Source organism: Papio anubis, chromosome 18, assembly GCF_008728515.1.
Source record: "Papio anubis isolate 15944 chromosome 18, Panubis1.0, whole genome shotgun sequence".
Classification (NCBI taxonomy): Eukaryota; Metazoa; Chordata; class Mammalia; order Primates; family Cercopithecidae; genus Papio; species Papio anubis.
The window spans coordinates 33730392-33742581 of record NC_044993.1 but is presented as its reverse complement, the minus strand read 5'-3'; the positions used below and the strand labels follow the sequence as shown (position 1 = coordinate 33742581).

General features: G+C 43.6%; 2 long non-coding RNA genes across 6 annotated transcripts in view; one reads left to right on the top strand and one right to left on the bottom strand.

Moving 5' to 3' along the window:
• The window catches only part of LOC110742084, a 241127-nt gene that overhangs the window by 141175 nt on the left and 87762 nt on the right, over positions 1-12190 (bottom strand). For 3 of the 5 annotated variants that reach the window (XR_002519389.2, XR_002519388.2, XR_004179661.1), the window contains 3 exons: positions 11125-11412; positions 8321-8500; positions 2431-2969 (listed from right to left, as the gene is read on the bottom strand). This is a non-coding gene — a long non-coding RNA (uncharacterized LOC110742084). Of the gene's footprint in view, positions 1-2430; positions 2970-8320; positions 8501-11124; positions 11413-12190 lie in introns of those variants that run through there. The other 2 variants (XR_004179659.1, XR_004179660.1) reach the window with 1 other exon arrangement.
• On the top strand, positions 8405-9584 carry LOC108583489. The gene is made up of 3 exons (XR_001898206.2): positions 8405-8424; positions 8762-8828; positions 9572-9584. It is a non-coding gene; the product is annotated as an uncharacterized LOC108583489 (long non-coding RNA).

Genomic DNA, 12190 nt, shown 5'->3' with positions numbered 1-12190 from the left:
ACCTGAGAAGTACTGAAGAAGTGGAGACTGCACAGGTACCACTGTTACCCCCTGCCCCCACCAAGAATCTTCTTTCTTGTGTAGTTTTAGGAGTGAAGGGAACAAAACCGTACAAGGAAGGAGCCAATAAATGTGCACATATCCTGCATCAGCACTTGGCCCTTTTCACATTCCTCTTTTGACCTTCCTAACGGCACTAAGAAGTAAAACGACCCCGCTTCAGGTGAGGAATCTGGGGTCCGAGGAGATTAAATAACTTGTTCAAGATCACACAGATAATAAGTGGCAGAGTGGGGATTTGAAAACAGGAATTTCTGTGTGGCTCCCAAGCCCATGGGCTTTCTACTGTAGCACATCCAGTTCTGCCTGCATCTGGAAAATCCTCTCCAGTGATGTCATAAAATGTTACTGGGCCTCAAAGGTCCTTCCCAGAAGGCTCCAGCCAGTATATTAAGAACATATGAATTTCCTTTTTTTTTTTTTTTGAGACGGAGTTTTGCTCTCGTTGCCCAGGCTGGAGGGCAATGGTGTGATCTCGGCTCACTGCAACCTCCGCCTCCCTGGTTCAAGTGATTTGCCTGCCTCAGCCTCCTGAGTAGCTGGGATTACAGGTATTTGCCACCATGCCCAGCTACTTTTGTATTTTTAGTAGAGACAGGGTTTCTCCATGTTTGCCAGGCTGGTTTCCAACTCCTGACCTCAGGTGATCTGCCTGCCTCAGACTTCCAAGTGCTGGGATTACGGGTGTAAGCCACAGTGCCCGGCCAGAACATATGAATTTTCTCTATCAGTTAAATACAAATAGTCTAACCCAGCTCTTGTGATTCCTTCTTTGATTCAACCCAACTTCTCCCTACCCTAACTCTGAACATACTCTCACTGTTTCTAGGGGGCAACTGAGAAGCCCAGACATTCAGATCATTCAGACCACAGGGAGGTAAAACCAGGGTGAGGAGAGGAAAATGAAACTTGCAAAGATGCAGAGAGAAAAGGATGCAGCCATGGAAACCACAAGGGGAGGCATGGCCTGTTTGGTTCCTTTCCTAATCACACAGAAATATATGTGTGCCAACATTATCTTTCACTGAAGACACCACAAATTGTCAGTGCCTGGTACATTATAGGCATTCAAATTATGTAATGAATGAACCAACATGCTCATCCCTCCTTCCTTCTCTCTGTTCGACTTTTGAGCTATGAAGTCTTCCTGGGTTTGGTAATCATCTCCCACATCCTTTGCCCCTATCTTTCTATATCCAATGTATTTCACTCCTGTTAGCATATTGGCCCAGCTGACCCTGGGCTTTCTGTTGGATTGCTGAGCCATTCGTGACCTGTAGTTAGAATAAATTCAGAGACCAGTTACTCCTGAGGACAGACAACCACATGGCAGTGACTGGAGTCACCATACACTTGGCCCTATCTGCACCGGTTATGATGGTTTCTAGACACAGTGATTAAGTCTTTGGCCTTGGAGTTGACAGAGAAGACCTTATAGGTGTGACAGTCTATTTCCAAAGGAAGAGGTCCAGTCTCTCTAGGGCTTTGATTCTTCAAAAAAAAAAAATCCTGTCCCAATGTCATGTTCTGTCCTAGAATATCAGCAGAACATCAGAGGTGGGCAGACCCATGAGATTTCTCTAATTCTGTTTTGTGCTCAGTGCATAGTTTAAAAAAGGACAAATAGAGAAGTTTGTAAAGTGGCTCCTAGAATTCTGCTTCTGACCATGATGAAATCACTGGTATCAACTGGTTCTGCTATTACAAATGTTTATGATGCTAAACAAAATGTATGAAACAACTATTAATGCTTTCAGATATTGTCAACACACATCACAGGCTTGTTATGCTTGTGAAAATATAAACAATTGAGGTGAGACCCTGGATTTCTGCCTATAACCCAGAACAGAGGAGGAACCCAATCAGATAGGAACCTTCCTGAGATGAAGAGACAAGGATCAAAGTTAAGGGAGGTTGAGGTGGCTGGAATGCGAGGGACACAGTACCAAAGAAGAAGCAGCTACAAGGAGAAAGAGCTCCAGACATCCTCGTTGGGTGCCCTAGAGTATTTGTCTAAACATTAAGCTGCATATTTGTAGGATAGGGCTCCAAAAGATCACACAGAGAACAATTATCAGAAAAAGAACAATTCCCAGTGAGCTGTAAACTGAACAACTATGAGAATTTACACGTGGTCCAGGGCGTGGTGGCCCACGTCTGTAATCCCAGTGACTCTAGAGGCTGAGGTGGGAAAATCAATAACAACATTCACAATGTTCTGCATGAAAATAATCAGGAAAATGTAAGCTCTAACAGAAAAATCAATCTTTGCAAGCAGATCAGAAATGACAGAGATGTCGGAATTGGCAGATAAGGAATCTAAAACAGCTATAATAGTTTCAAGGAGCTAAAGGAAAACATGAACCAAATGAGAAGAGAAATGGAAACTACTTTTAAAAATCCAAATAGAACTTCTAGAGCTCAAAATACAGCATCTGCAATAAAAATATTAACTGGATAGGACTAAGATCAGATTAGATAATGCAGAATAAAATATCAGTGAACTTGAAGACAAGACAGTAAAAACTATTCAGTCTGCCACACATAGCGGGAAGAAGGCTGAATAAACAAAGAAAGACTAAGAGGACATGACTGTATCAGTCACGGTTCTGCAGAGGGACAGAACCAATGGGATATATATATATGAATTTATTAGGGAGGACTGACTCACATGATTACAAAGGCAAAGTCCCATGGTATGCTGTCTGTAGGCTGGAGAATGAGAAAACCTAGTTGCGTGGCTCAGTCCAAGTCTAAAAGCTTCAAAATTCGGAAAGCCAACAGTGCAGTCTGCAGCCTGAAGCTCTGGGTCTGAGAACCCCAGGGGAGCCACTGGTGCAAGTCCCAGAGTCCAAAGGCTAAAGAACCTGGAATCTGATGCCCAAGGGCAGAAGAAAAGGCATCCCACTCTGGAAGAGAGAGAGAGAGAGGAGCTAGGTTAGCTCTTTATCTAACTTACTTGTGCTTTCAGGGCCTGCTCAGTCCAATCACGTATATACCACTTCCATTCGATAATGGAATGCTGCTGTGCATGCCTGACTTTGTGGCTAGATGGGTCAGATAACACCTACTCCATGATGGGCAGCTCAGGTCATAAGGAAACTTGGTGGCCCATGATCAACCATTCAGTTTCTATTATATTAAGGCCCAGTAGCAGACCAACTAGGTTTTCTGTGTCTCAAAAAGAGAGTAGTAGGCCAAGCGCGGTGGCTCATGCCTGTAATCCCAGCACTTTGGGAGGCCCAGGCAGGCAGATCACCTGGGGTCGGGAGTTCAAGACCAGCCTGACCAACATGGAGAAACTCCATCTCTACTAAAAATACAAAATTAGCTGGGCATGGTGGCAAATGCCTGTAATCCCAGCTACTCAGGAGGCTGAGGCAGGCGAATCGTTTGAACCCAAGAGACGGAGGTTGTGGTGAGTGGTGAGCTGACATTGTGCCACTGCACTCCAGCCTGGGCAACAAGAGAGAAACTCCATCTCAAAAAAAAAAAAAAAAAAAAAAAAAAAAAAGGTAGTCATCTGCAGATGCAAGCAGGACCTCACTCCAAACCCTCAAGGCCTCCTTTGTGATTCACCTATAGGGACCTGCCAATGCTCCAGACAGCATCCCTATCTGCCACTGACACCTCAAGCACCATGGAATCTGCTGGATCATGTGGCCCAAGAACCAGAGCAGCTTGTGCAGCAGCCTGGATCTGTTGCAGAGCCTTCCCCCGTTCTGGGCCCCACTTAAAACTAGTAGCTTTTCAGTCACCTCATCAAGGGACCAGAGCAGCACATCCAAATGAGGAATGTGTTGCCTCCACAATCCAAATAGGCCCACTAGGTGTTGTGACTATTTCCTGGTTGTAGGGGGGACCAGATACAACTTATCCTTCACCTTAGAAGGGATATCCCGACAGCCCCACATCACTATACCCCCAGAACTTCACTGAAGTAGAAGACACCTGAATTTTATTTGGATTTATTTCCCACCCTCTGATATGCAAATATTTTACCAATAAGTCCACAGTGGTTGCTACTTCTCATTCACTAGGTCCAGTCAGCTTAATGTCATCAATGTAATGGACCAATGTGATAGCTTGTGGAAGGTAAAAGCAATCAAGATCCGTGGGAGCTAGATTATGACATACAGCTGGAGAGTTGACATACCCATGAGGTAGGACAGTGAAGGTGTATTACTAACCTTGTCAGCTGAGGGCAAACTGCTTCTGGTGGGCCTTATGGACAGGTATGGAGAAAAAGCCATATGCTAGATCAATAGTTGCATACCAGGTACCAGGATATGTGTTAATTTGCTTAAGTAAGGAAGCTACATCTGGTACAGCAGCTGCAATTGAAATCACCACTTTATTAAGCTTACAATAATCCACTGTCATTCTCCAAGATCCATCTGTCTTCTGCACAGGCCAAATAGGACACTTGAATGGGGATGTGATGAGAGTCACCACCCCTGCATCTTTCAAGTCCTTGATGGTGGCACTAATATCTGTAAACTCTCCAAGGATGTGATATTGTTTTTGATTTACTATTTTCCTAGGTAGAGGCAGCTCTAATGGCTTCCATTTGGCTTTTCCCACCATAATATCCTTCACTCCCACAGGTTGGGGGACCAAAGTGGAAATTCTGCCAGCCATGTCTATTCCAATTATGCCTATTCTAATTATGCATTCTAGAACTGGGGAAATACCTACAGGATAGGTCCAGGGACCTACTGGACCCACTGTAAATTGGAACTGAGCTAAAACTCCATTGATTAACCTAGCCCACATAATCCCCTACTCTAACTGGAGGGCCACAATGACGTTTTGTGTCTCATTTAAAAAATTCCGGCCGGGCGCGGTGGCTCAAGCCTGTAATCCCAGCACTTCGGGAGGCCGAGACGGGTGGATCACAAGGTCAGGAGATCGAGACCATCCTGGCTAACACGGTGAAACCCCGTCTCTACTAAAAAATACAAAAAACTAGCCGGGTGAGGTGGTGGGCGCCTGTAGTCCCAGCTACTCGGGAGGCCGAGGCAGGAGAATGGCTTGAACTCGGGAGGCGGAGCTTGCAGTGAGCTGAGATCCGGCCACTGCACTCCAGCCTGGGCGACAGAGCAAGACTCCGTCTCAAAAAACAAACAAAAAAAATCCTTTAAGTGGTCATTGTCTAAAGCAAAGATAATAACAATGTATTGTGGGATTTATAACATATGTAGAAATTAAATATGTAACAATAATAGCACACAGCATGGCAGGAGAAATGGAAGTATACTGTTTTAAGGGTCTAATATGTAAAGTAGCATAGTTTTTGGAGATATACTTTGGTAGTTAAAGACACATATTGCAATCCCTAGAATAAACACACACAGAAAAAGAAGAAATAAAATGAAATAATAGTAATATAAACAATAAAATGTATTAATAATAAAATGAAAAATAGTAAAATAAAATGGAATACAAAAAACATTCAATTATTATCATTCAAGAAAAGACAGGAAAAGAACAAAAAATAAATGAAACAAATAGCAAGTTAGTAGACTTAAAGCCAACCATTTCAATAATTGCATTACAGGTAAGTGGACTAAATGAAGAAATTATAATGCAGAAATTGTCAAACTGGACAAAAAAGTAAGACCCAGCTATATTACTCAAGAAATTAACATTGTATATACAAACATAGTTTAAAGGTAAAAGTATAGGGAAATGATACACCATGCACACACTATAGCTGGAAGAGCTATATTCATATCAAGATAGACTTCAAGGCAAGGAATATCATCAGAGATAAAGGGAAACATTTCTCTTTTTTTGAGATGGAGTCTCAGTCTGTCACCCAGGCTGGAGTGCAATGGTGCAATCTTGGCTCAATGCAACCTCTGCCTCCCGGGCTCAAATGATTCTCCTGACTCAGCCTCCTGAGTACTTGGGATTACAGGCGCATGCCACCATGCCCACCTAATTTTTGTATTTTTAGTAGAGACAGGGTTTCACCATGTTGGTCAGACTGGTATCGAACTCCTGACCTCATGATCTGCTTGCCTCAGCCTCCCAAAGTGTTGGGATTACAGGGGGCAGATAAAGATTTCATAGACAGGACAGAAAATATACTAACCATAAAGAAAAAAATTGATTAAAATTGATAAATTGAATTGCATCAAAATTTAAAACTTCTTGTCTTCAAAAGACAAGTGAAAAGACACTAAGAAAGTGAAAAGACAATCCACAGTCCAGAAGAAAATACTCATACACATATCTGGTAGGACTTATATACAAATATAAAAAGAACTCATAATGCAATAATTAAAAAGACAAATTGAAAATTTTAAAGATAAATTTTTCAGCAGACAATTCGAAAAGAAAATACACGAGTGTCCAGTGAGCACATCATCAGGGAAATGCAAAGTAAAACCATAATGAGATGTGACTACATACCCACTAAAATTTAAAACACTGACAGCATTGAGAGTTGGTGAGGATGCGAAACAACTGGAACTTTCATACACTGCTGATAGGGGTGTGAAATGGAATCATCACTTTGGAAAACAGTTTGGCAGTGTCAAAGTTGAACATATTATATTTACTATACGACCTAAAAGTTTCACTTGGGGGTATGCAAATAAGAGAAATGAAAACACATTCACAAAAGGCTTGTGTGTAAACATTCATAGCTACTTTATTCACAATAGCCAAAAATGTGAAACAGCCCCAAATTTAGTCAACATGGACAATCAAGTTGTAGTATAGTCTCTACCATAGAATACCACTCAGCAACAAAAAAATAATAAACAGTAAGGAGGAATCTTTAAAACATCATGCTAACCAAAATAGACTGACACAAAAGACTACAACCTTTGTGACTGCACTTTTGTGGAGTTCAAGGGCAGGCAAAACTAATCTATATGAATAGAAATCCAGCAAGCGGCTGCCTGGGTCGGGGGGTGGAGGAATTTACTACAAAGGGGCTCAGAGGTATTTCTGGGGTGATAGAAATGTTCTATATCTTGGTTGTGATGGTGGTTACATGGGTGTATACATCTGTCAAACCTTATCAAAATGAACACTTAAAAAAACAGGCGCATTTTGGTGTATGTATGTTATACCTCAATAAAGTTGACTCTTTTAACAAGAGGTTTTTGTCCTTCAGGAGGTGTCATTCCAGATGGGGAAACCATATTAGAAACCCAGGGGACTCCCCTGTGGTTCCACATAAGCCAGAAGGGCATTCTACATTACTTTATGCCTTGCATACCTAGGTGCCATGAAGATCCAAGGAGAGGGAGGTGGGTGGCAGACTAGTCAGTGTAAGTTTCATGAGGAATCTGATGCTTGGAGAGAAGGTTTGGAAAATAAATAGACTATAGGGTCTTGGTAAGGTAAAGGATTTATAAGGTAAAGGTAAAGGATTTACCTTATTTATAAGGTAAAGCAAGGTAAAGGATTTATAAGGCTGAAAATGGGCATTCTTGGGATCCTGAGTTGGGCGATGGCAGTGTGAGAGTTCTATGGGTGGGGAATCTGAGGGCAAGAGTCCAGGAAGGAGGCTCTGGAAGGTGGGTAAACACCGACTGACGGAGGTCTGCTCTAGTGAGGTGACCTGGGGATACAAAGGAAGGAGTGGACCTGAGATCCATTCCAATGAGCACAAGCCCTTGGGGGATGCTGGTTGTCTCTTATAGAACCTTCTAAACCATGGAGAGGATGGAGCTAAGACTCTGAAGTCTATTGCCCTAGCTCCAAGCTGGCTCCACCACAAAAAAACTTTGGGAAAATTTCTTAAGCACCCACACCTTAGCTTTCTCATTTGTAATATGGGATGAATAATTCTTAACGTGCAAGGTCATTGAGATGATTAGAGGTGAGGTAGATAAAATACCTGGCATAAAGTAATAATAAATGAAAGACATTATAATTAGTCCTAAGGTTAATCAGAGATTCCTGAGGCCCCCTGTGAGGTGTCTCCTTCCTTTAGGTCTCAGGGTGGGGTCACAACTATGCCGGATTAGTGAAAAGCAAAACACTAATAAATACATCAATGTACAAGTGTACTCATCATCAAGGATAAGGAACAATAGGTACACATGTCCTTTACATGTGTGTGGCACGTGGTCAGCAAAAAGAGAAGGAGGTGGGTCCCTTTGTCTCTTTCACTAAAAAACAATGGGTCAGGGCACCCAACTATGGAAATCTTGGCGAAGGGGTTCATAATTCAGTTTCTCCACTGGGAGAAAGATGCGTTTTTAATCTGCAAATTGATGGAAAGTAGCCTACTTACCCTAACATTTCTGTCATTAAGTGGCCTCCTTGATACTTTGATGCAGGTAACTGTGACTTTCAGGGAATCCTAGGAGACCAATTGTTCCAGACTCTCTTCTCCAGGTAGGGGCATGTGTTGCGGGTGTCGGACAAGCACAAACTTAATACAGTTGCTCAGATCCAGGGAAGATTATTTTTCCTACATTGAAAAAGACAAGCATTTACTGAGCATCCACTGTTTACAAGGCAGGTAGTGTATTAAAGGCCTTACCTGAAGTGCCTGGTATAACCATTCATTTATTCAGCAATTATTTATTGAGTTGCAACAAGAAACTGCGTAAGATGTCAGGGATGCACTGGGGTCAGGGAGACAAGCAAACAGATCACAACCACAGGGTGGTAAATATCACAACAGAGTAGGACCAGGGCAGAGAGGCAACACCTAATCTGGTCTCGGCAGAGGAAGGTGCAAGAAATCTTCCCGGAAGGAGTGAGACCTAAGCGGAACACTGAAGCCCAACTGAAAAGTAAGTTAACCGGGTGAAGGGGAGGTGTGGATGGGAGGTTGTGGGGGAGTGGAACATTTCAGGCAAAGGAAAGAGCAAGCCCTAAGGCCTGGCAGTAAGAGAGACAGAGAGTAGTTCATTAGAGGAATTATTAGCAGTTCACTATGGTTGGAGCAGAAAAATGGCTGCAGCAGTAAGCAAAGGTCTGAGCATGAAAGATTGACAGGCCTGGAATCGAGTTACAGATTTAGCAAATGAAAATACAGTTGCTAAACCTGATGAACACTACCTTAGCCAGGTGATCAAGGTCTGCATCGACAGTGGTAAGTCATATGGACAGTACAGACCCTTAATGAGATGTGCTGAGAATGGCTCTTGACCTCTGTGGTCTTCCTCCCAAAAAAACAATACCCCAGCCTAATCACGAGAAAAACATCCGACAGGCTGAAGTGAGGGGCATTCTACAAAACCCAAGACCAGTGCTCCTCAGAACGGTCAAGGTCATCAAAAACAAGAGAAGTCTTAAAAACTGTCACAGCCAAGAGGAACTAAGGAGACTTGACAACTAAATGTGATATGGTGTCCTGGACAGGATCCTGGAATAGAAAAGGACATTGGGGGAAAACTAAGGAAATCTAATGAAGTATGGACTTTAGTTAAAGATAATATATAAATCTTAGTTCATTAATTGTGACAAATGTATCATACTGGCATAAGCTTTTTTTTTTTTTTTTTAAGAGATGGCGTCTTACTCTGTCACTCAGGCTGGAGTGCAATGGCACAATCATGGCTCACTGCAGCCTCGAATTCCTGGGCTCAAGTGATCCTCTCACCTCAGCCTCCTGAGCAGCTAGGATTACAAACGTGCGCCACTGCACCAACTTGACGTAAGATATTAGTTATAGGGGAAACCGGGTGCGGGGTGTGTGGTAACTCTGTACTATCTTTATATTTTTTTCTGTAAATCTAAAATGATTCTAAAATTAAAAGTTTATTTAAAAATGCAGGTTGCCCAGTTAAATCTGAATTTCAGATAAACAATGATTTTTTTTTAGTGTTAAGTATATCCCATGCAGTATTTGAAGCATCATTATACTAAAAAATTATTCAGTGTTTATCTGAAATTCAAATTTTACTGGGTGTCTTGGCAACTCTGCCTTGAAAGGGGTTTACCCTGAGAACAGTAAGAAGGGCAGTGATGAGCTACCGAAGGTCACAGCCAGGACGGCACATGATGTGCCACTTCTACAGCAGATGTACAGGTGAGGAAACTGAGGCTCGGTGATTTAGCCAGTCTCCCCACTAGCTCAGTGGGGAAGCAAGGATCTGAACATGGGCCTGCGTCACCCTAGGCCCGTGTCTGTCCATTACACCTCCAGACTTCACAAAACTTTTCTTTTTTTTTTTCAACTTTTAAGTTCGGGATACACTTGCAGGATATCCAGGTTTGTTACATAGGTAAATGTGTGCCACGGTGGTTTGCTGCACAGATCATCCTATCACCTAGATACTAAGCACAGCATCCTTAGCCATTCTTCCTGCTTCTCTCCCTCTCCCCACCACCCCTCGGCCCCGACACGCCCCAGTGTGTGTCATTTTCCTGTATGTGTCCATGTGTTCTCATCGTTCAGCTCCCACGTATAAGTAAGAACATGCAGTGTTTGGTTTTCTGTTCCTGCATTAGTTTGCTGAGGATAAGGGCTTCCAAATCCATCTATGTCCCTGCAAAGGACATCACAAAATTCTTCCAGAAACATCCACCTCCATGAAGAAGAGCATAAATTCGCCCTCGTTGGCCAAAAAAAAAAATGAAGTCGGGGGTCAAGAGCACATATTGAGCCCGGAGGACTCCAGTAAAAGCAGGCAAGTACTCCTGAGTACTAAAACACAGGGCCACACTTCCTGCTGGCCACCAGCTCTCCGCGGAGGTCTCCCTCTCCCTCCTCTCTGCCTTCACCATCACAGTCAAACCAGGGATACTCAGAGCCATGAACTGAAATGTTGGAAGGGGCCTTAGGAGCCATTCATTCATCCAATATCCCACTTAGGGCAGGATTCCCATCCACAGTTGTCACCATGAATGTCACCTCCCTGGCTTGGCTCTTAGCTCTTGGCTCCTGTTTGTGGCAGTCTTTTCTCACCTTCAGTTCCCTGCTTCCAGTCTGTTCAGGTGTCAGAAAGCAGTTCACCAAGCAAACTAGACCTATGTGTTAAGTAAAAGTCAGGGGTCTCAAGCAAGGGCCCAGAAGACTCTTCGGTGTGGAAAGAGAAACTTTGTAATGTGTATTCCTGCTGCTCAGGGATGTTTGGGGCTTACCTCCTCCCCACCTTGTTCCAAATAGATGTTGCTGCTTTAGACCTGGGTTCCATAGCGATGAAGTTAAATAACTGCATTTAGCTCAGCACAGCCCAGGACTTACATTAGCGTATTTTAGTAGCACAAGGGAGAATACAGAGGATCAACAGAAGGGTGACGTGTGCTCGGCCAGCAGAGTCTCCTGCAGGAAATTACTGACGCCAGCCAGCTGCTCCAGGCCCCTGTCGGGCTGTTTCTCCTCCTCTCCTATCTCTCAGGGGATGGCCGTCCTGCTATGGCTTGTCAGCTCTGGAAGACAAAGAGGGTAAAACTCTCAGTCTGCTGAGTGCCTGTCTCCAGCACGTCCCCTCCAGAAGCCACCGCTAAACACAGCCCTGCCAGGGGTGGGGGTGGGAGGAAGTGTCCAGCAATCCTCTTTTCTCTAGAAATGGGATTGGAAATGGGGTAATCGTCTAAATGGGCAGTCCTGATGAGTCGATAAGCATAACTCCCATTTTATTACGGTGATGAGGCTGCCTGGGCGGGCGTAATCCCTCTGCTGGGCTCCAGGCGATTGCCAGGCAGCCAGCCACTACCCCGCCTCTCCACCGCGGCTGCATTAGTCTGATGGGAAGAGGCTGAGCTCTCCACTGGACTGCATTTCATAATGGCATTTAAAAGTATGGATCCCGGGTCACGCCAGAGTCCAGGACACTGTTGGCCAAACTGCCTCTCCCCCTTCATACATGGTCAAAATGCAGGGCTATGCTCAGCCAGGTAAGATGAAAAAAATGTCAGGGAAGATCCCAACTTAAAATGGATCAAGAAAATATGATATTAGGTTGGTGCAAAAGTAATTGTGGGTTTTGCCATTAAAAGTATTAGCAAAAACCACAATTACTTTTGCCCTAACCTAATATAATGGAAAAACTGTGGATTCTAGCACCCAGCAGTCCCACTAACTCTCTGGGACCTCTATTTCGTCATCTGCATTATGTGATTTGCATGGTTCTTTCCTGCTCTCCCACATAAATTCATAGATTCATGACTCTCCAACCCAGCCAGGAATTCCACCCTTATAGACTAA